Source organism: Tubulanus polymorphus, chromosome 1 (genome assembly GCF_964204645.1).
Source record: "Tubulanus polymorphus chromosome 1, tnTubPoly1.2, whole genome shotgun sequence".
NCBI lineage: Eukaryota > Metazoa > Nemertea > Palaeonemertea > Tubulaniformes > Tubulanidae > Tubulanus > Tubulanus polymorphus.
In genome coordinates, this window is record NC_134025.1 from 17,281,434 (window position 1) to 17,303,339 (window position 21,906).

The 21,906-nt window shown below is 37.4% G+C and overlaps 1 pseudogene; it reads right to left on the bottom strand.

Annotated features, from left to right (window-relative positions):
* Positions 1 to 2,032: 2,032 nt before the first annotated feature.
* On the bottom strand, positions 2,033 to 9,595 carry LOC141906872 (uncharacterized; annotated as a pseudogene).
* Between the last annotated feature and the right edge of the window lie 12,311 nt (positions 9,596 to 21,906).

Consider the following 21,906-nt stretch of genomic DNA (forward strand, 5'->3'; position numbering starts at 1 on the left):
TGATCTGTTTCCCAAACAAAATCGCACAACCATAAGTATCTTGCTAATCTGTTGATTGCCCAGAAAATAGCTAGGCATTCACGCTCAATGACGGCATATTTCTTTTCGCTATCTGTCAATTTACGGCTGACGTAAATTACTGGTTTCTTAATTCCATCCTCCTCTTGTAAAAGGATGGCACCTATACCTGCATCAGATGCGTCAGTTCGCAAATATAATGTTTTTGAGAAATCAGGAAGTTTCAAGACTGGCTCATTTGCCAATGCTTTTTTTAGGGTTTGAAACGACTTTTCTTGAGCTGGACCCCACTTAATCTGATTAGGTTCTCCTTTTCGTGTGAGGTCAGTTAGTGGAGAAGCGATGGCTGCACAATCTGGAATAAACCTGGCATAAAATGACACGGTTCCTATAAATGACCTTACCTCTTTTTTGGTTTTCGGTCTTTCCAATTTCAATATGGCAATGACTTTATCATGATTAGGTTCGAGACTATTGCCTCCCAGCACGAAACCTAAACAATCTAACTTAGAATAACCAAAGAAACATTTTGTAGGCCTGGCTGTTAAACCATGAATACGCAGTTTTGTCAGAAACTCTCTAATTTTCTGCAAATGTTCTTCCCAGGAGGTTTCTCCTGTAATTACATCATCTACAAAATGATCAATGCCTGACATACCTTTAAGTAACTTGCGCATGAGTTTATTGAAGGTCTGTCCCGCATTAACCAAGCCGAAAGGCATGAACTTGAACTGTTTAAGCCCTTTACCTGTCTGAAATGCAGTTAATTGTTTCGATTGCTCCGTTAAGGGAACTTGCCAATAGCCTTTTGATAAATCAAACTTTGTACAGTACTTAAACCCGTTCATTCGACTAAAAATTGCATCGCTATCACACATAGGTTCAGCATCAAATACTGTTATTCGGTTAATATTTCGAAAGTCAATACATATCCTGTTTCATCCATCTGGTTTTTTTACCATCAAAAGTGGTGATGTATAAGGAGAGATGGAGTCTTCTATTATACCCATTATTTCCATTTCTTCTACCTCTTTTTCGATGACGTCGGCAGATTTAAATGGTAAAGGATATTGTTTAGTTCGCACTGGCGACGACGATGTTAGGACGATGTCATGTTCTATCAAGTTTGTGAGTCCTGGTTTATCAGTTAAAACGTCAGAAAACTCACTCAACAACTCTCTCAATTGTGTTTTCTGAGCCTCTGACAGATCAGGACAAATATTAACGTCTTTATAACACTCACCGTTAGATCTTTTATCGGTTTGAAGGAGTAATTCTTCGAATTTTGTGTTATCCTCTACATCATCCAAAGATGTACTTTCAATGATGCCTAAATTAATGACGGCAGGCATATCATTTTGAGACTGACCCTCATCAGGAATTACATCTTTCTCAAAGTACTGTTTTAACATATTGGCATGAAATATTTTTTTCCGACCTGCAACATTTACCTTAAAATCTACATCGCCAATCGTCTCCAGGATGTCGTACGGACCTTTCCATTGCATTTGAAGCTTATTGCGTTTTGTTGGTAGCAATACTAATACTTTATTTCCTGGTCTCAATTTAATCTTACTGGTCTTTTTATTGTACTGTCGCTGCTGTTTCTTTGCAGCAATGGAAAGATTTTCATGCGCTAACTTACTTGTAAACTCTAGACGTTCACGAAGATCGACCACATACTGGTACACAGTTTTGATATCAGGATCCGGTACTTCTTTTGTCCACAATTCGCGTAGTATCTTTATTGGTCCACGGATGGGAAAACCATATATCATTTCAAAAGGGGTAAAAATCCTGTACTTTGTTGTGGGACATCACGATAAGCAAACAACAAAGCATTGAGATACCTGTCCCGATCACAGGGCCTTTCAATACACATTTTCCTCAACATGGATTTCAAGGTACCGTTATATCGTTCACAGAGTCCATTAGCCATTGCATGGTACGGTGAAGTATATAATTGCTGAAAAGATAAAAGTCTACTTACCTCTTTCATAATTTCGGCACGAAACTAGGAACCACGATCGGACAGTACTTCCCGTGGTATGCCTATACGAGAAAACATAGTAAGTAAAGCCTCGGCCACGGTTTCTGTATCGATATTTCTCAACGCCATAGCTTCAGGATATCGGGTGGCAAAGTCAACCATCGTTAATATATACCTATTTCCTCGATCGGTTATGGGACTTAAAGGTCCTTTCAAATCCACAGCAACTCGACGAAACGGTGCATCTATTAATGGCATTTGCCCTAGCGGCGCTTTCTTAACCTTACCTTTAGGGAAAGTTCTCTGACAGGCATCACACGACCGACAATAGCGTTGTACATCGGCGTTCATCCTGGGCCAATAAAATTCTGACGAAACGTTATCTAGCGTACGTTTCGTAGCTAAGTGCCCAGCCATAATGCAATCATGAGATAATTTTATAACTGTTGGCCTGTACAACTTCGGTACGACTACCTGTTTAAATAAACGACCACGACTTACTTTTGGTGACTGAAAATGCCGGTATAGTATACCGTTCTTAAATACAAACTTCGTTTCACTACCATTCGATTTCCGTTTTACTGTACCCTCTTTCGCCAACTCATAAACCTTTCCCAGAGTTACATCACTTTTTTGATGTACTTTAAGTTCTTCAGGAGTTAGATCCATTAACTTACTAACTGGAGGTACGACGAGAGGGGTCATCGGTTTCATTTCACGTTCTATTTGAGCTCGAGTCTTGACAGCCTGTGCTACAGGACAGGACTCTAAATAAGGGGCTTTTGCTCCAGGGGCATTCCCGACAATCACGTCATAAAAAGGAGATTCTAAACGCCAGGCTTCAACTTCACCGTCGAAATACGGGGATTTGATATGTACAACTGCCGTAGGAACCTCAACGGGACTACCGTTAATCATATAAAATACCTTAGTTTTACCGGTGAATAGTTACCAATGACGCTCTTACTATAACACCATTGCATCCAGTGTCACGTAGGACGGAGACTACATGTTCGCCCACCCGACCTTTACAAACTGGCATACTTTGGTTTTCATAAGTGACTAGTGCGTCGTCGTTTTGACGCTCAGGACTAAGTGCTACTCCACCTTTTTTACCTGGTCTTAAGTTGGGATGCTTCGAGTAACAGTTGTGTTCTTCGTGACCCTTCTTATTACAAAAGCTACAGGATTTTATAGGCGGTTTACTCTCTTTGAATTCACTACTGATTTGAACTTTCTCTCCAATCTTCGGAGGTGATCTTTCTTTTAACTGACGGGATAACTTAACACTATTACCACCCCTTGCTTCACAGAATTGATCGGCGAGTTTGGTCATGTCTGACAATGATGAAGGGGTCCTTTCCTTCAAGAATAACGCCGGGTCACGACCGCACGTGTATAGAAATTGATCTCTTAAAAGGAAATCGGAGATTCCTTCAAATGTACGGACAGTTCCAGCCATATCTATCCAACGATTTAAATAATTTTCCAAGCGAACAGAGAACTGTGAAAAAGTTTCACCCTGCTCAGGGCGGGCACTACGAAACTTATTTCTAAATCCATCAACGGTAAGAGCAAATCTTTTTAACAAAGCCGATTTTAATGCTTGATAATCATGTATCTGCTCGGCAGGCAATAATGAATAAACATCCAATGCTTTGCCAGTTAAAAGGGCACTCAAATGAATCGACCACATTTCAGTTTCCAAATTTTGAGATGTTGCATAACGTTCAAAGCGTAACAAAAAAGAATCTATATCATCTCTCTTTTCATCAAAATTTTGTAATTTTGGTAACCTTGTACAGCTGTAGCCTGTCCGTGCTTCACGGGCTTGCAAATAATTTCTGACCACGAGAAATGGTCACCAGGTCTTATATAGACTTACCACAATATGGAATGCAACGATATGATAGGTCGTCGATAGCATTACAACGACCACAAAGAAACTATAGTTTGCCCACGTCGAAGTACGGCACGCATTCGTCGCTACACTGCTTCGTCAACGAAACGACAAAAGACCCTGCATGAGTAGTTAAATGTACACTAAAGCTTATATGAACACGGCTGAATACAACTAGGAGAGTTAACAAAATTTAGCTCGTGACAAATAGAAAGATTAAATTCAAATAGATCAAAAGATAAAATACCAACTTATAAATTTAAAATGTTAGCTAAAACATCTGGGAATTATATATCTTTCCAATTTGGGTGTCTAAGATTTATAGATTCATATAGATTTTTAAGTAGTTCATTAGATAATTTATCAAAATTATTAGTTGATGATGAATTAAAAATATTAAAACAACACTATCCAAATAATGATGATTTTCAATTAATGAGATATAAAGGGGTAATTCCATATTCATTTTATAAATCGCATAATGATTTCAATATAACCGAATTATTAAAAGAACAATTTTATGATGAATTAAAAAATGAATATGTTAAAGATGAAGTATATAATAGAACATTGGATATTTGAAATCATTTCGGAATGAAAAATCATGGACAATTAGTAGATTTATATCTAAAATCAGATGTATTATTATTAACTGATATATTTGAAAGGTTTAGAGATGTAAATCTAAAATATCTTAATATTGATCCTTGCCATTGTTATTTTAGCCCAGGTTTAACTTGGGATTGTGGATTAAAATTTACAGATATAAAAATGGATTCGTTAAAAATATAGATCAATTATTATTATTTGAAAAATCTATAAGAGGAGGAGTTTCGGGTGTATTAGGCGATAGATATTGCAATGTAAATGATAACCCTGGATATAAATTATTATATATAGATGCAAATAATCTATATGGTTAGGCAATGATGGAACCTCAACCTTATGGAGTATTTGAAATAACTGAAGTTTTACAACATGAAGATAATGATAAATTTGATTGGAAGAAAAGAATTCTAGATATTGCAGATGATTCAGACACTGGTTACTTTTTTGATGTAGATTTAGAATATCATGAAAACATTAAATTTATATCTAGAAATCTAGCATACTGTCCCGAACATAAAACTGTTACACACGTAGAATTATCAAATTATCAAAAAAGAACTAAACCTGAAAATCATGTTCATACAGAAAAGTTAATGGTAATTCAGGAAGATAAATATAATTATGTAGTACATTATAGAATTTTAAAATTTTATCTAAATCAAGGAATGATTCCAAAAAAAGTACATAGATATATTTCGTTCAGTCAATCTAAATGGTTAGAAAAATATATAGATTTTAACACCAAACAGAGAACTAAAAAACTGATTTCGAAAAAGATTTCTTCAATAATGCATTCTATGGTAAGACTTGTGAAAATATTAGAAATAGAAATGATATTGAGTTAGTCAGTAATGGTAAAAGGATAAGGTATTTACAAACATATCCTAGATTTATTGGTAAGAGAATATTTGATGAAAATTTAGCTGCAGTTAAAATGAAAAGAACTTCTATGAAATTTAATAAACCAATTTATGTTGGTGCTTCAGTTTAAGAAATATCGAAACTGTTAATGTATGAATTCTATTATAACGTATTACAACCTCATTTTGGAGAAAAGCATATAGAAATCTTATATTTTGATACTGGCAGTTACATATTAAAGATAAAACCTAATAATCTAACAAATGATTTAAAAACATTAAAACATCATTTTGATTTCAGTAACTATCCAAAAGCTCATGAATTGTTTAGCAATGATAATAAAAAGGTGCCCGGTGAATTCAAAGATGAATTGGGAGGTGAAGAAATGGGTGTCACAAAACCTAAGACCCCCTAAACCTAAGACCTAAGACCCGTTAGGTCTTATGTTTAGGGGGTCTTAGGTTTAGTGACACCTATATATAATATACTAAACCTAAGACCTATAAACCGAAGACCCTCAAATATCTCGTCTCTGATAAATAAACCAAATTTAAATAAGGCCATCGATGGATCATTCTAACTAATATCTATATATTAGAACCATTTTGATTAGTCTAAAGTACACAAATAATGATTTAGAGATGGGTCTTAGGTTTAGTGACACCTATATATAATATACTAAACCTAAGACCCATAAACCTAAGACCCCCAAATATCTCGTCTTCGAACTATCTGAGCTGCTACTTCATGCGGTATCGCAAAGAGGTTATGTTTGGCCACCGTTTATCTATTTTTTGTTTGTTTCCATGAAACTTTCTATCAGCAAAATAACTCGGAAAGTCATGAATGGATTTCTGTAAAATAGGTTTACACATGAACAGTTGATTCCTCTTAAGTTAAATTTATTGATTTCCAAGTGACCACTCTTGATTCGCCAAAACAACAGGCTGAGTTTAAATGATCTTATTCAACCAAATAACTCTCCTCATCGAGCTACATTTTTTAAATATTCATTCTTTTTTTCTAGAGATTTACAAGTAGCTGGTGAACTGACACATGTATTTTAGAACCATTTTTAAATCATCCAAAGTACACAAAATAACGAATTAGAGTCGGGTCTTATGTTTATGGGTCTTATGTTTAGTGACACCTATGTATAATGTACTGAACCTAAGACCTATAAACCTAAGACCCTCAAATATCTCGTCTCTGATAAATAAACCAGATTTGAAAAGGCCCTCGATGGATACTAATATCTACATATTAGAACCATTTTGAATAGTCTAAAGTACACAAATAATGATTTAGAGTTGGGTCTTAGGTTTATGGGTCTAATGTTTAGTGACACCTATATATAATATACTAAACCTAAGACCTATAAGCTAAGACCCTAAAATATCTCGTCTCTGATAAAGAAACCAAATTTTAATAGGCCATCGATGGATCATTTTAACTAATATCTATATATTAGAACAATTTTGAATAGTCTAAAGTACACAAATAATGATTTAGAGTCGGGTCTTAGGTTTATGGGTCTTAGGTTTTGTGACACCTATATATAATATACTAAACCTAAGACCCATAAACCTAAGACCCCCAAATATCTCGTCTCTGATAAATGAACCGAATTTAAATAGGCCATCGATGGATCATTTTAACTAATATCTATATATTGGAACCATTTTGAATAGTCTAAAGTACACAAATAATGATTTAGAGTTGGGTCTTAGGTTTATGTGCGACATTATATTTACAATTTCAAACCTATATTTGAAAGATCTGGATATAATATAAATGATAGAGGTGCCAGATATTTAGTACAAGAATTAAAATCTTTAGATGGTGAATATTCATTTGAAAGATGATTATTATATTGATATCACTTATAAAAATCAAAACAGAATATTAGCAGAATCAACTTTGAGTAATTGAGAACCATCTAGAATTAAAAGAATAAGTAATAGTAATGAAATAGAAAATGTTACCGACACAGAAATAAATCAAAATAAAACAGTATTTAAACAAAGAATTAATGACTTATTTGAAATAATCAATAATAATTTAGAAACAGAAACAACTTCTGAACAGAATATAACTTCCAAAACTAGTAAACTTAAATCAAATAAAGTTCCAATTGAAAAACTTTTACCAAATGGGTTGCATGATGCAACAGAATTAGAAGATTTAAATATATTTTCTGATAAAGCAATTAGAGAAATTATTAGTATAAGACTTGCATCTGATAAAATTGTGTATATATGATAAAAGTATAAGAGATTTTAAAATTAGAACTTTAGAAAAAGATAGAACTGATAAAATTAAAGAAATAGAACAATTAAAATTAGATAGAGATAAAAAATTAATTGAATAAATTGAATATAAAAAAAGAAATGCATATTTAGAAAAATAAAAAGATGATTTAGAATATAACATAGAATTACAGAAAGATATTAAATTATTATTCAAATCATATGATTATAATATCAATAGATTAAAAGTTATTTTTAAAGATTTGTTGATAAAAACAAATTCTGAAATGTCATTGAAAGATAGAATAAAATTATTATTTAAGTTAGAAGGTATCACAATACTTTCAATTCTAACAGTTGTAACTATGTTATTTACAACAATTGGTTTAGCTATTTCAAATTCGTTAAAATCTACGCCTACCCCCAATAAACCGGATAAACCTCCAAGTCATAATAATTCTATACAGGATAAAGTTAAAGATGGTTTTAAAAAATTAGCAAAATATCTATGGGAACTATCTAAAAAATCTGCTGCAGCTTTACCAGGAATTATTCCGTCAATTGTTGGTTTTATATTGAAATCTGCTGGAAATATTCTTAACTTTGCTGCTGAACATATTATTAGGGTTTCTACTGCCTCGGCAGAAACCCTATTGGATTCCTGCTGATTATTATTTTAACATATTTTCCACTGAGTTTCGTCACATAAAAATCATCTTCTACATGTATTAGATTTGACTACTAACAACTTTGAAACGAAATGTTAAACTCTGATAATAATATAACAGTCTCTTTCTGCGCGTAGTTTCTATGGATGTACTGTGCTTCCTATTTTAAACTTGAAGTTACTTAAAGATTACACCGGTGGAAATAGCAATCATCAATCATGGCGCGCTTACTGGCGCGAATCTGAAAGTTTGTGACGTCATTTAATAAATAAATAAAGAAGGAATGCTCCGAGAATATCCAAATCACAGGTTACTGTGAATAACTGGGGTTCGACCATTCACAACTTAAAAATGTACTTCCTTGTTTGATTGCTAGCCAGAGACAGTCAGTAATGGGGAGTGATGGTACCGTTCGTGATAATGTTTTTATAATGGTTATTGGACGAATTAAATTTTATTCGACATTTATAGAATTAATCGTTGACGGCGTTATTATTATATATCTTATTAGACACTTTATCAGCACAATTCTATAAAATTAATCATTGCCGGAATATATAGTGAATACTGAAAATACAATGCCACTCTCTCCACAGATTTCCATTTGAAATTAGAAAACGCAGTACAGTATCCACCACGGTCACGGCTGGCTTATCGGCCTCGAGGACGAACAGTCTGAAATTTTCTGTTTTCTATTAGTTTTCCGATCCAATATTGCAAAACATCGCGATAGATAGAATTTAAAATCAACCCGGCACCGATAGCAAACGTAACCATTAAAGAATAACAAAAAGACACTGATTTATATTACAAAAATATCAATTTATTTCAGAATGTGCATCTCCACCTATCCTTCTATGTGCATTACATAGACTTTTGACGCCTCCACACACGAAAGATAACATACTTTATTGTCACGTGTGAACCTAAGTTAAACCTTTCAAACAATTCAGCCCCAAATGTGAAGGTAAGATTATTCAATATGGCGTCGACGTTAGAGTGAGACCGGTTTTATTTCGCTCCTCCTTCTAAGCTCGTTAACTGGATTTTTTAATTATTCTATACGCGTGAAAATTACATGGATTATGGTATACGTTATGTTTGTCTGTTGTGGATCTCTCGTGAGTCTCGTGAACACCATATAATGACTGTTTTTCGTTATCGTAACTTAATAAACCAGGTAGAAAATGCTCGCGCGATGACGTAGTGACGAGAAATCGCAGTATATTCGCCGTATATTCACTCACGTATGAAGGATTTCTATTGAAGTTCCACGAACGTAGTAGAGTCGAACGATCATTACTTTTTGTTTATTCATTCAACGTTTTTCCTATAATGGCTGGAGTTAATCAAAACAGTAAACCACCAATAAAAGCAAACGGAAAAAAAGCAGAAACTAGCAGTTCCGACGACTCAACATCATCAACGTCATCAACTGCGAGAACTCATAAGAGGTCGAAACCGCCCACTATCGATGAATTCGAGAATGACGACGTATTTTCAAGTTCTGATAAATCCATTGGTGACGAGCTATTTGAGGTTAGAATCTCAGAAGCTCTAAGTAGCCCGCATGTGCAAAAGATTATACAAACGATTGTCGATTCAATTCTCACAACGTTCAAGCGGGAAACGAAAACTATCATAAATGATAAATTCGACGCATTTTTATTTAAAAAACAGGATGAACTTAAACGTAGTGTCGATATACTCGATCGACGAATTAACAGCAAAATGTCGTGCAATCGACAAGTCATTTTCAGACGTCAATTACAGACTCGGCAATTGATGCGTACTACGAAGAATTAGAGATGTACACTAGAAGAAACTCTATCCGTATTTTTGGACTCAACGAACTTCCAGACGAAAATCCGCTTGAAAAATGTACGAAATTTTAAAAGAATCCCTGAACATTGATATCAATGCGTGTGGCATCGACCGAGCGCATCGAATAGGAAAATCAACTAGAGACCCGCGTGTTCTGAGACAAATGATCGTAAAATTTGTGCGTCATACTGACAAAGAGCTGGTTATCAAATAGCGTAGAAAATTAAAAGGATCCAAAACTAGTATCTCTGAGGAATTAACCCGCGGCAGAGCTCAATTCCTGAAGTACGTGCACAAACATCAAGCGGTTTCAGCATCATGGTCGAATGATGGTAAAATTATGGCCGTCATTAACAACGAGAAGCACCATCTTAGTGGCTATGCAGATTTTGATGAGATATTAAATCGTGTATCCTAGTTTGATTGATCCTGTCAAATCATAATTCCTTGATAACAATTATTATTTAGCATTTTAGAATTATTTAGGAGTAGCTAATCCTTTTATATACTCGTGGCTCTAGTTACTCGGTGTGGTTTATTGCTAATAGTATGTACTGTGATCACCAATTTTCTACATCGTCAATTTATTTTGTTTACATTGACTTTTTTGTGTATACATATGCCTACTTTGATCATAATGAGCGAAATTTATCATGTAACGGTGAGTGCCGTCGAAGTATTACTATCACGCTTCAATTCCACTAGCAGATGGCCAGTCATGCACATCCTGAGTTTATCGTAGGTTCGAGTAGTAAATATTATAAGGATTTAACGCAATTATCAAAGTTTGGATTATCAAACTTCTCCTTGTTTCATCTAAATATAAGGAGTTTTAATAAGAATTTTGAGAATTTGCAATTATATTTACACGTTTCAATTTTGGGATCCTAGCTTTAACTTCAACATGACAACAAGTCAATGTATAATTTACCTAATTATGAGTCGATTTTCATAAGTAGACAGGATACACGTGGTGGTGGAATAGCGATGTTTGTCCACAACACCATTAGATTTAGGGTACTGGATGATTTTACATATGTAAATGACACATTCGAAAGTTTATTTATAGAAATCCAATTACCACATAATATGTCAAAACATATTGTTGGCACTATCTATCGACCACCTGATGTAAGTGTCTATAACTTTAACACTGATTTTCTACCACACTTAGAAAACTTAACTAGAACAGGGCGTAAGTGCTTCATATTGGGCGATTTCAATATAAATCTTTTCAACGCCGACTCTCATAAACCGACTGGAGATTTTATTTTCAATATGATCTCAACTGGTTTTTCGAATTTAATAGAAATGCCGACACGAGTAACCGACAGATCTTCTACTCTTATTGACAATATTTATTCAAACTGTTATACTAGTTTCAATGCAATTTCAGGGATACTGATCAATGATATATCTGACCACTTTCCAATTTTTTGACGCCTAATAAAACGTTACCATTATGAAACCTAAACAATGATAACCATTCAGCGTCATTTTACAAACGACAACCGTAAATCGATGTGCAAAACGTCACAGGTTTATGTGTACACATACAAGCTATTGGGCAAAATATTATTGATAAAGATGTAGAATGGCTCCCTGGGATTATATAATGACCTCTATTTGAACGTCGAAATGTTATATCGCATTGAATATCACGAGAAGACGTATTGTAATAGTAAAGGATGTACGATTATATCAGGAGCGGCAGGCATAAATAGAAATGATAAGTAAATCGGATTATTCGGTTAAATGGCGGATGTATACACGATTTGGAAGTCTGATATAAAAGTCAGACCCTGACATGGGGATGCTAGTGGAATGACGAAGCTATCTACGATCTGAGTAGGGCCGGCGTGAATATCATCGGCGGCTACAAGCGGTCCATATAAAAACGTGTAAACATATAATTTCAATATCCAAATGTTTTAGAAAATATGTTATATACGTCCACTGATGGCATGTGTATAAGGTGACAATTCAATTCAATACTTTATTGATCCTTATTACATAGAAATTCCGGGATAAAATTCCAAAAATCAATAAATTTACAAATTTTAAAATAAGCAAATACAAAATACAAGACACACGGGTAATTCATACAGAATAACATGAATAAGTTATTTAAATGACAATGTCTACTTTAACCCAGACTCAAGTCTAATATCAAGTGACAGCCAGACCGGGCCCCAGGACCTGTATCATCTACCCAATCGCCAAATCTCATAATTTCCCAAATTTCTTAAAACTTCGATTTCAAATTTGCAATTCCACATTAGCTTACCAGAAATTCTTCATTTTTTCGCAGGCGTCAAATAATTAATTAAAGTTAATTTTCTTGTTGCAATTATGCCGGAAGTCAAAGTCAAACATAAATCAACTAGGACGGTTAGTTATCGAAAAATGTCAGATCATGATATCGCTCGATTTAAACGAAAGCTAATTGCACATGATTGGACTCATGTGTTTAATATTCATGATGCTAATGTGGCCTATAACTCTTTTTATATTGTATTCTACAAATATTACACGGAATGTTTCCCTATAATCAATAGAAAGTTTTCGATATCTAGGGACAAGAAACACGAATGGTTTTCTAACGGTTTATTGATTTCTTTAAAAAAGAAGGATTCTCTTTATAGAAGATACCTGTCTAGTAAACTTCAAACTGATAGAGATATCTACAATAGATATAGAAACGTTTTTAATACTTGTATCAAAAAGGCTAAAAGGCTTCACTATAACTCTATGTTAAACAATGCGACAGATTCCAAAGAAACCTTGAAAATAATCAATGACCTAATTAATAGAAAATCATCAAATTCTAAATTTCCTCATGTTTTTGAACAGAATGGTGTTATGTACAAAAATAATCTCAGTATAGCCAATGAATTTAATAAGTGTTTTTTGCATAAGCGGGTCCAAATTTAGCCAATGATATTTTACCTACTAACAAAACATTTTTCACTTTTCTGGGTCCGCCACAACAAAATAATATCTTTTTCTCTCTCACAGATTCTTTAGAAATTGAAAATATTGTTTCAAAATTTAAAAATAGTAATAACACTGGTCATGATGGTATCAATCAAAAGATCCTCAAGAGAGTAATTGACGCTATATCTCTGCCGTTAGCTCATATTTTAAATCTAAGTTTGCTTAATGGGCAAGTACCTGAATCCTTCAAAATATCAAAGATATTACCTTTTTTCAAATCTGGAGATGTTTCACATTTTTCAAGTTCTTTGGACAAGTGTAAAATACTATCTCCATGTCAATTTGGATTTAGGAAAGACCATTCCACCAACATGGCTATTACTGTTATCATAGATAAAATTATCAATAATTTAGACAATGGCAAATCTACTGTAGGAATATTTTAGACCTTACGCGTGCATTTGATACAGTGAATCATGAAATTCTATTGTCTAAACTTTGCCATTATAGCATCAGCGGTACGCCACTACTCTGGTTTAGAAACTATCTTTCAAACCGTTTCCAGACTGTTCTTTTCAAAGAGCCTACTAGCACTACCTATCCTGTATTCTGTGGAGTGCCTCAAGGATCTATTTTGGGGCCGATCCTTTTTTTATTATATATAAATGACCTTGCGTCAAGAATTTTTAATCTTATCATGCTTAAAATGCCTTGCATTGTTTATCCGTAAAACTGGGCGAACTTCCCGGTTATCGGAGTTAGAAAACTGTTGAAAATACCACAAAAATTGGGACTCGAAGCTTCTGGAACAATATTTTTTAATACATATAACCTTACCCTAAGCTACCCTATAGTAATGGGGAAGCCAGTATTTTTATTGCGCAACCTGCTTCATGTGTATTGTGCTGCCCTCTGAAAAGCACCTTATGTCAGCTGACCAGATCAGTTTTGCCTGGTCATTGTGAGTGTCAGGTTGACTTAATAAACCTCATGATCAAAACGTTCATGCTCGTTTTGTTATCAATATTTAGGTTGCTGTCTCAGACTGAGAGCAGTCAACGGTTGCTGACGCAGTTGGTGAGGGACCAGTGAGGATTTTGTCGCTGTTCTACAGGGAGACCAGTCGCTGAGGCCACTATCAGTAACCCGTTTAATTTCACTTACCTACGTGGGGCCACGGCGTCTTGGAAGATAAGCAGCAAGGCAGAAGTCTTAGATAAGTTGGAGCATCACCTTTGCGTCAGATCACTTACTCGTCAATCATCGCGTGAAGCCGGCGGGAAAAATACGTCGGATACGACAGAGATTGGCCGAAGAAGTTGAATACTTCAAATAATCAAGTTGAGGTTCATCTAATAGTACGCTTATGATCCTGCATGTTCCGAATATATTTTGTTGTGCTATATATATATGCCACGTAGTTTAATTGAATTAATTCAGCGCTACTGAAAAGTTGCATCAGTTAGCGTGTTTCGCTTTGCTTTCTGTTGCTTGTGCTTGTGTGTTGCAATTTGTGTTATTTTTCTGACTGGAAGAGACATCGCTCTGGTCAGTTTTGCTTTATTTTTGCTTGTGTTTACGTTATGTTTATGCGCGTTGCGTTCTTAGCTGTGATGATGTACGTTGCGTTCCGTAAATAGTTGAGTTTATGTACGTTGCGTTTCCTGCTGGAAGTTACTTTCGTTTTCATTCATTAGTCGGTTGGTGGACGGTGTGTGGTAAAAATGTGACTTATATTTGATCTTGTGACTGGAAAAAGTCGATTATCATTTTATGTTTTTCAGTTTATTTCTTCTAAAAATTGATTTCATTTTTGCTATCCTGTCCAGGAGTCAGGGGTAGGTTTAAGTTTATGTTTTTTAGTAAAAAGTGTAGTGCATGAATTCAATTGGTTTTGCTAAAAGCAATGTTAAGACTAATTTACTGGTAGAAGGTTAAGGTTTCTATTCACTACTGTGAAAAAATTGATTTGATTTAAGCTGGCCTAAAGCAGGTCCAGTTAAGGTGGTTGATTCAGTTTCAATTATTTTGTTTTTTGGATGAATTGTGTTGTAAGTACACTTGCAAGAGGTAGGTCTGTGTAGTCACAACGACTCCGCATACCGGAGTAAGCATTTACCGTGGGATATTAATACAGTTAAAAGTTTATTTTTGGCTGAGGAACGGAAGCTCAGCAACATGTCATTACAGGATCGTGGGTTAGTTGCGCAAGTTGATCCGCAATTAGTTTCCGCTGAAGAACTTCAGAGGGCATTACGTTCTTTTGGTATCATAGAACTGTTGAAGCAAGGTAATGATGGTTATTTAGTGGTGTTTTTCAGGGTAGAAAACGTTGAAAAATTATTGGCTACCAGGGATCACATTGTTGTCAACTCAAAAAGGGTAACCATTTTTCCACTTAAAGATTTGAGTGATTCAGATTCCATGGTTGAGCAATTACAGGTTGAATTGGATAAGATGGCCTTAAACCGTGCTCAGCAAATTGTGAATAGTGTTCAGCGGGGGTCAGTAAAAAAAGAGAGTCTACAAAGAAGCCTGGTCTTTCGTCTCCTCTTTTATCAGCCAAACCTGGGTTCTCGGAGGTATCTGACAAAAATTCTGGTGGTATTCCGTTCGTTTCCTTTGGGAGCAATATCCGTATAAGTTCATTTAGCGGCGAGGGAGGTAAAGGAGAAGCAGATTTTAGGCATTGGAGAAACGAGGTTAACTGTTTGCAGGGAGATCCAACTATTAACCACAGTACCTTGATTTCCGCTATTCGTCGTTCGGTTAAGGGTGCAGCGGCCAAGCTATTGTTGTCGATGGGTGAATCTACAACTGTGAAAAAGATAATCGACAAATTTTCGGTAGTGTATTATCACCCTCACAGGTTATGATGAATTTTTATACAGCAAAACAGGAGCTGCACGAAGACGTTGCTACGTGGGCTTGTCGGTTGGATGATTTACGTGGACATTCATGTGATATCTCAGACGAGATCGTCAGGAACCAGTTTTGTGCGGGGTTGATAAATGCCCAAATAAAAATCGCTGTGCGTCCGTTACTGCAAACCGCGGCGCCTTTTGAAGATTTGGTTCCTGAAGCTCGGGTCGTCGAGCAGGAACTCGCGGTCAGCAAAGAGTCTCTGGGTTCATCTGTTCGAAGTAAGGTGATACCGCGGGAAGTTGGACATCGTGCGGTCTTGTCGGATACAGCGAAGGGGCCTGGTGCATCCCGTGATTTCGAGATGAAGTTGGAAAAGAAGTTGGATGATATGCATCGGGAAATGAAGGAACTTGTCGCCAAGGTGTCCGAAATGGATAGTCGACTGAGGAGACTAGAGAAGGATGTAGGTGTAGGAAAGGCATGTTATAGATGTCGTCAGCCTGGTTATTACATTAAAAATTGCCCGGAGTGGAGCAAGATGCCAGTGACGCCTACACCTACACCTCCACCTACTTAAACCGAGCACAATAACCATGGAGGAATTAATAGATGGATTGCTCGGACCTGCTAGCGAAATGGACGTGTTAGTGAACGGTATGAGCTGCATCGCATTGATAGATACTGGAGCTATGGTATCGACTTTATCAAAGAAATTTGTGGATGAAGCAGGAATTCGGATCAATCCGTTGGAGGAGATCTTAGATGTGACTACCGCCGGAGGACACTCGTTGCCATATTTGGGATATTCAGAAGTTAAAGTTGATATGGGTCGCCAATTTCATTGGGTGCTATGTCTGGTTGTCCCTACGACTGATTATCAGCAGCAAGTCCCGGTCATTTTAGGAACAAATCTACTGCGACAGTTAGATGCATCTGAAGAAAATTTGCCGTTGCCTTGGAAGGCGCATGTTAACCAAATGAGTGAGGCAGAAGATGCAGTTGTAAGGACTGATACTGCTTTTGAAGTTGGTCCCTACTCGGAGATGGTAACGAAAAGGATTTTGCGAACTCCAGTACGGGGAGATCTCAACGTGATGACGTCGCAAGTTTCCGTTACGCTTCCCGGTAATTTAATCGTAGCACCGTCAGTGTCCTCTGTAAACAGGTATAAGTATAATAAGGTGTCCGTAATCATACGTAATATTGGGGCTACCACTGTGAAGATTCCTGCGAAAACACCGTTAGCTAATGTTTTTTATGTAGATCCTGTGAGGTTAGCTGGATTGGATCCGTACAAAGCAGGTGCCTGCGGAAAAGATGTAAAATCGCATGAAGTAAAGTCCACTTATGATTGTGGAACTAGGTTTGATTTAAATTACGAAACGAATGTAAATAGTGTATATAGTAGCGAAAAAATATCGAATGAGGATGATTCTAGTCACGATGCATCGTTAGCCGCTGTTTTCGACCGGGAAAAGTTCCTGACGGGTTTTTATTTTGATGAGGAGTCGCTAACTGGAGAACAGGTGGGGCAATTGAAGGATCTCCTTTGTCGATGGAGCGACTTGTTCTCGAGGAGCGACGACGATCACGGTCAGACAAACCTGGTAAAGCACCGGATACGGTTAACCGATGATACACCTGTTAAGGAACGCTATCGCCGCGTACCTCCCAGGATGATAGAGGAAGTGCGACAACACTTGAAAATGATGCTTGACGCGGGGATAATTCGGCCATCATCCTCTCCGTATTCATCACCCGTAGTCTTGGTTCGGAAACGTAATGGGGAACTGAGATTCTGTATTGATTACAGGTCCTTAAATGCAAAAACCGTTGGGGATAGTTTCTCGTTACCTCGAGTAGATGATCTGCTTGACTCCATGAGCCGTACTAAGTATTTTTCGTCGCTTGATTTGAAAGCCGGTTACTGGCAAGTGGAGATGGAGGAAACCGATAAGGAGAAAACGGCATTCAATGTAGGGCCAGGCTATGGTTTTTTCGAATGTAACATCATGCCTTTCCGACTGACAGGAGCGCCTTCTACATTCCAGAGACTCATGGAACAGTGTCTCGGTGACCTTACATTGCAGGAATGCATCTGTTATCTCGACGACATCTTGGTACACTCGGAGACTTGGATCGAACACTTAGAGAGATTAGAGCGAGTTTTCCAGAGATTATTTAAAGCGGGGTTGAAACTCAACGGGAAAAAAAATGCCTATTCGGACGGAGAGCGCTAATCTATCTGGGACACCGGGTGTCTGAGAACGGAATCGAGGCGGATCCGTCGAAAATCGACGTGATTGAAAAGTGGCCAGTACCTGGAACGGTTGGCGAGGTTCGTCGTTTCCTTGGATACACAGGGTACTACCGCAAGTTCATTAAAAACTACGCTTCGATTGCCAAGCCACTAACGGATTTGCTGGCCTGCATTCCCCCTGATGAAGTGAAGCGCTCAAGGAATAAGCCTGTGAATTGGGGAGAGCAACAGGATGAGAGTTTTAGGAAATTAAAGAACCCGCTTACCACTCCTCCAGTTTTAGGGTTCGCGGATTTCAACAAACCGTTCGAACTTCACACGGACGCATCACTGGTAGGTTTAGGTGCTGTCCTGTATCAAGAGATCGATGGGAAGGAAAGGGTCATTGCCTACGCTAGTCGGACGTTGACTAAGAGCGAGAGAAATTATCCTGCCCACAAACTGGAGTTCCTCGCGCTAAAATGGGCCGTGGTAGACAAGTTCAGGGATTACCTTTATGCAGCCCCATGTTCAGTTTATACTGATAATAATCCTCTGACTTATGCGTTATCGTCTGCAAAGTTGGACGCAACTGGTCACCGGTGGCTCCAGGCGTTGTCGTCTTTTCGGTTGGAGTTAGTGTACCGCAGTGGAGCCAACAACACCGATGCAGATGCTCTATCGAGACTTCGTCTTGGAGAGAATGCGATTGAAGCGGTTTGCGAGGGGTTAAAGGCCACCGAAGGACAATCGGAGAGGCGTTTCGTGGTCGGCGAGGTGGACATCGCCTTGAAGCAAAAAGAAGACCCTGCGTTACGTAGCCTTATTCGTTCTCTGTAGTCAGGTGGCAAAGTTTCTCTAAAAACGAAGGAAGAAAAACGTTTCTAGCGGCATTTACCCAATCTAGTCATAAAAGAAGGTGTTGTTCCGCGGTCCCTTTCTCTATTGTCTTTTTCCTCTATTACAAACTCCGGTCCCTGGCGAGAAAGTCGACCACGAACACAGAAACCCGAAAACCAAGGAATAAAAGGAACTCCGGATTTAAATATGATAATACTCAACTTTTATTCTACAATTTAAACTGAACTTTAGTCTCAACAATTTATAAAATTCCCTACATTTTAATTTAGAATTTTGTTACAAATCCCGCACACAAGAAGATGCAATTCAACCGGATAGCCGAAAGTTATCTGTTCTATAGTCTTCTAATGCTTCCCCTGAAAATGCTTTCTAAAAGAGTTCGCTCTCTCTCGAGGTGCGGCCCCTTTTATACGGCTGCGTCCACACCCAAGAAAAATCCAGAACCCTGAAATTGAATGAAAGTATCTTGAGACCGCTGCCTCCGCTAATACAGTAAAAAGTCTAGCACTTAACACCACCGCAATTACGAAGTTTGAAAATATACCGCATGAAGACGCATCAGCAACCACAACAACACAGTACGCCATGGACGGATGAATGACGTTATCCAACGCAGTTCCTCACAGCCTAATGATACACCATCCAGCACGAACACACGCAATATCAATGGCTTCAACGTAGAACCAGATTTACGATACAGGAGTCTATAACTTCTCCACAGTTTATATCGCAACATACGAGTCGAAAATACCACAACGCTTGTAGTACAACGAAGCTGAATACAGCGCGCTGGAACATTGAGTTCATACATCCGCCATTTAGATCGGTTTAACGCAAATGTCGTCGGCGAATTTCACGATTTCTTGCATGCAGCCAGGTGTTTTGTCCCCAAGGAATTATCACAAGTCCGTGAGTATAACGTTTTTCGCAAGAGGGACAACACCATTAACACTGGCTGACTGCATGACTAACAAGACACTGATACATACATCTCCAGGCCTACGCCTAAACGCAACTGTATAGGCCGGATTTCTTGTCATCGACGGCCTTGCATCTTTAAAAATGGACGTGGCTCCGAGTGTCCTATGTCCCGACCATACCAGTTGTTGGCTCATGCTGTTCTATGCGTCCAGCAATAGAGTCTCGGGATACCTCCCAACAAGTCCCCATCTCCACATGGTCACTATCAGGGAAGTACCCCTCAACGTCTAACGCAGCAGACAGGAAAAAAAACGGTCTTGCATCCAAGTGCTGTCATGTTGGTCGGTCTCAAACCACTCGAAACGGGTACCCTACAAGCAAAAGACAACGACAATATTACAGAACAATTAAAGACAACGACGGTATATTATACAAATTCCATAATCATATTACAAGTCTAGTCTATTGTATCGACATTGTTAACAATGAAAAATAAAAGAAATAGAGACTTCTGTTTTAATCATCTACTGCTATCCATTCAGTCAACAAAACTTCGTCGCTATGATGACCCTACTCGTTTCATTGTTCGTTTAATTAATTGTATAAATTAATGCGTAAACGTATATCCGACATGAATATCACCTAAAGTAACAACTTAGATGCGCATAAAATATCATATATGGTTATAATATATCGTATAACTATCCGTAAACGAAAATTACATGATCAGCCTGATCAAATAAACAATTGCAAATTAATCTTATCACGACTATACTTACAAAGCCGTCTTATAAATTCAGGAAAAAGTGCCTATAGGACACTCCTGCCAGAATATTAACATCGCGAGGAGAGTATAACACTGATTCCTCCAAATGCGATGAGCTCAGACCACTATTCCAAAGTCTTCTATATCCTATAGTAAAAACATCAAATTCAAGGGTCAATTTCACATATACCCGCGAAAATTCAGGGGAAATCCAGCTTATGGCTCATAAACGAGAATCTTAGCTACGCATTAACGTGGTTTTCGCCCCACATACCCAACCTCACTTTTGAAATAATCAAACTTTTATAGATTAGGGGTCCCCCAACACCAGGTACACCCGTACATTGGAGCCGAATTTCGCAGGGAGTCCCCCAATGTGTTTAGTTCTATCACTCCATTGAAAATAGTTCCAAGAAATCCCTGATTTTATTATCAATTTGTCTCACAGTACCTACAGATTTTATACCTATAACATATTACCGTCACGTCTTCTATTTGTGTAACCATGGCAACTTAAATGGGAACCCTGCAGTTGATTTTAGGTACTATTTTTGGGGTCCTGCACTACGCGTCTTGAGGCATACTGACCTAATTGTGGTCTCATGCCCGATGTTACTTAGTGATTCAAAATCTCAATAAAGACGTGGATACAGACGACCCTCATTTGCCAACATCGATCGCCTAGGTATGTCGAAGGACGGAGGACCTGATGGCAAATGATTGGCCAACGACGATTCTAGGACCAGAATGCTCGGTTGTTGACTGTCGGTCTGAGCTTCAACGTCAACAGCGACAATTTCAGGTTCAACTGATGACACTACGAGTTTCGCCGCTTCTCTCAGTTCCACACTCAATGAACGATAATTATCCACAACGATTGCTTTACTAGATACCGATAACATCTGCCTCATGTCAAACAGACTTATCTTCAGAGGCACCGAGCATGATTTTGGTAAATTATAAACCGTCCCTTGTGAACAGGTCATTTGTTTTTCGTGCCAAGTTAAATTCAATCGAGCAACCCCACAAGTGACCTGTAAGGCGACTCTAGTAAGAGCTGGTGGCTCTAAATAACATTAAGATTTACATCCAGACAGCGTTAGTAAAGGTAAATCGAGCCTATGTATTCCATGTTTAATTCGCATCATCAATCTAACTGGATACTTACCAGGCGAGCACGCTGCAGGTAAACAATGCC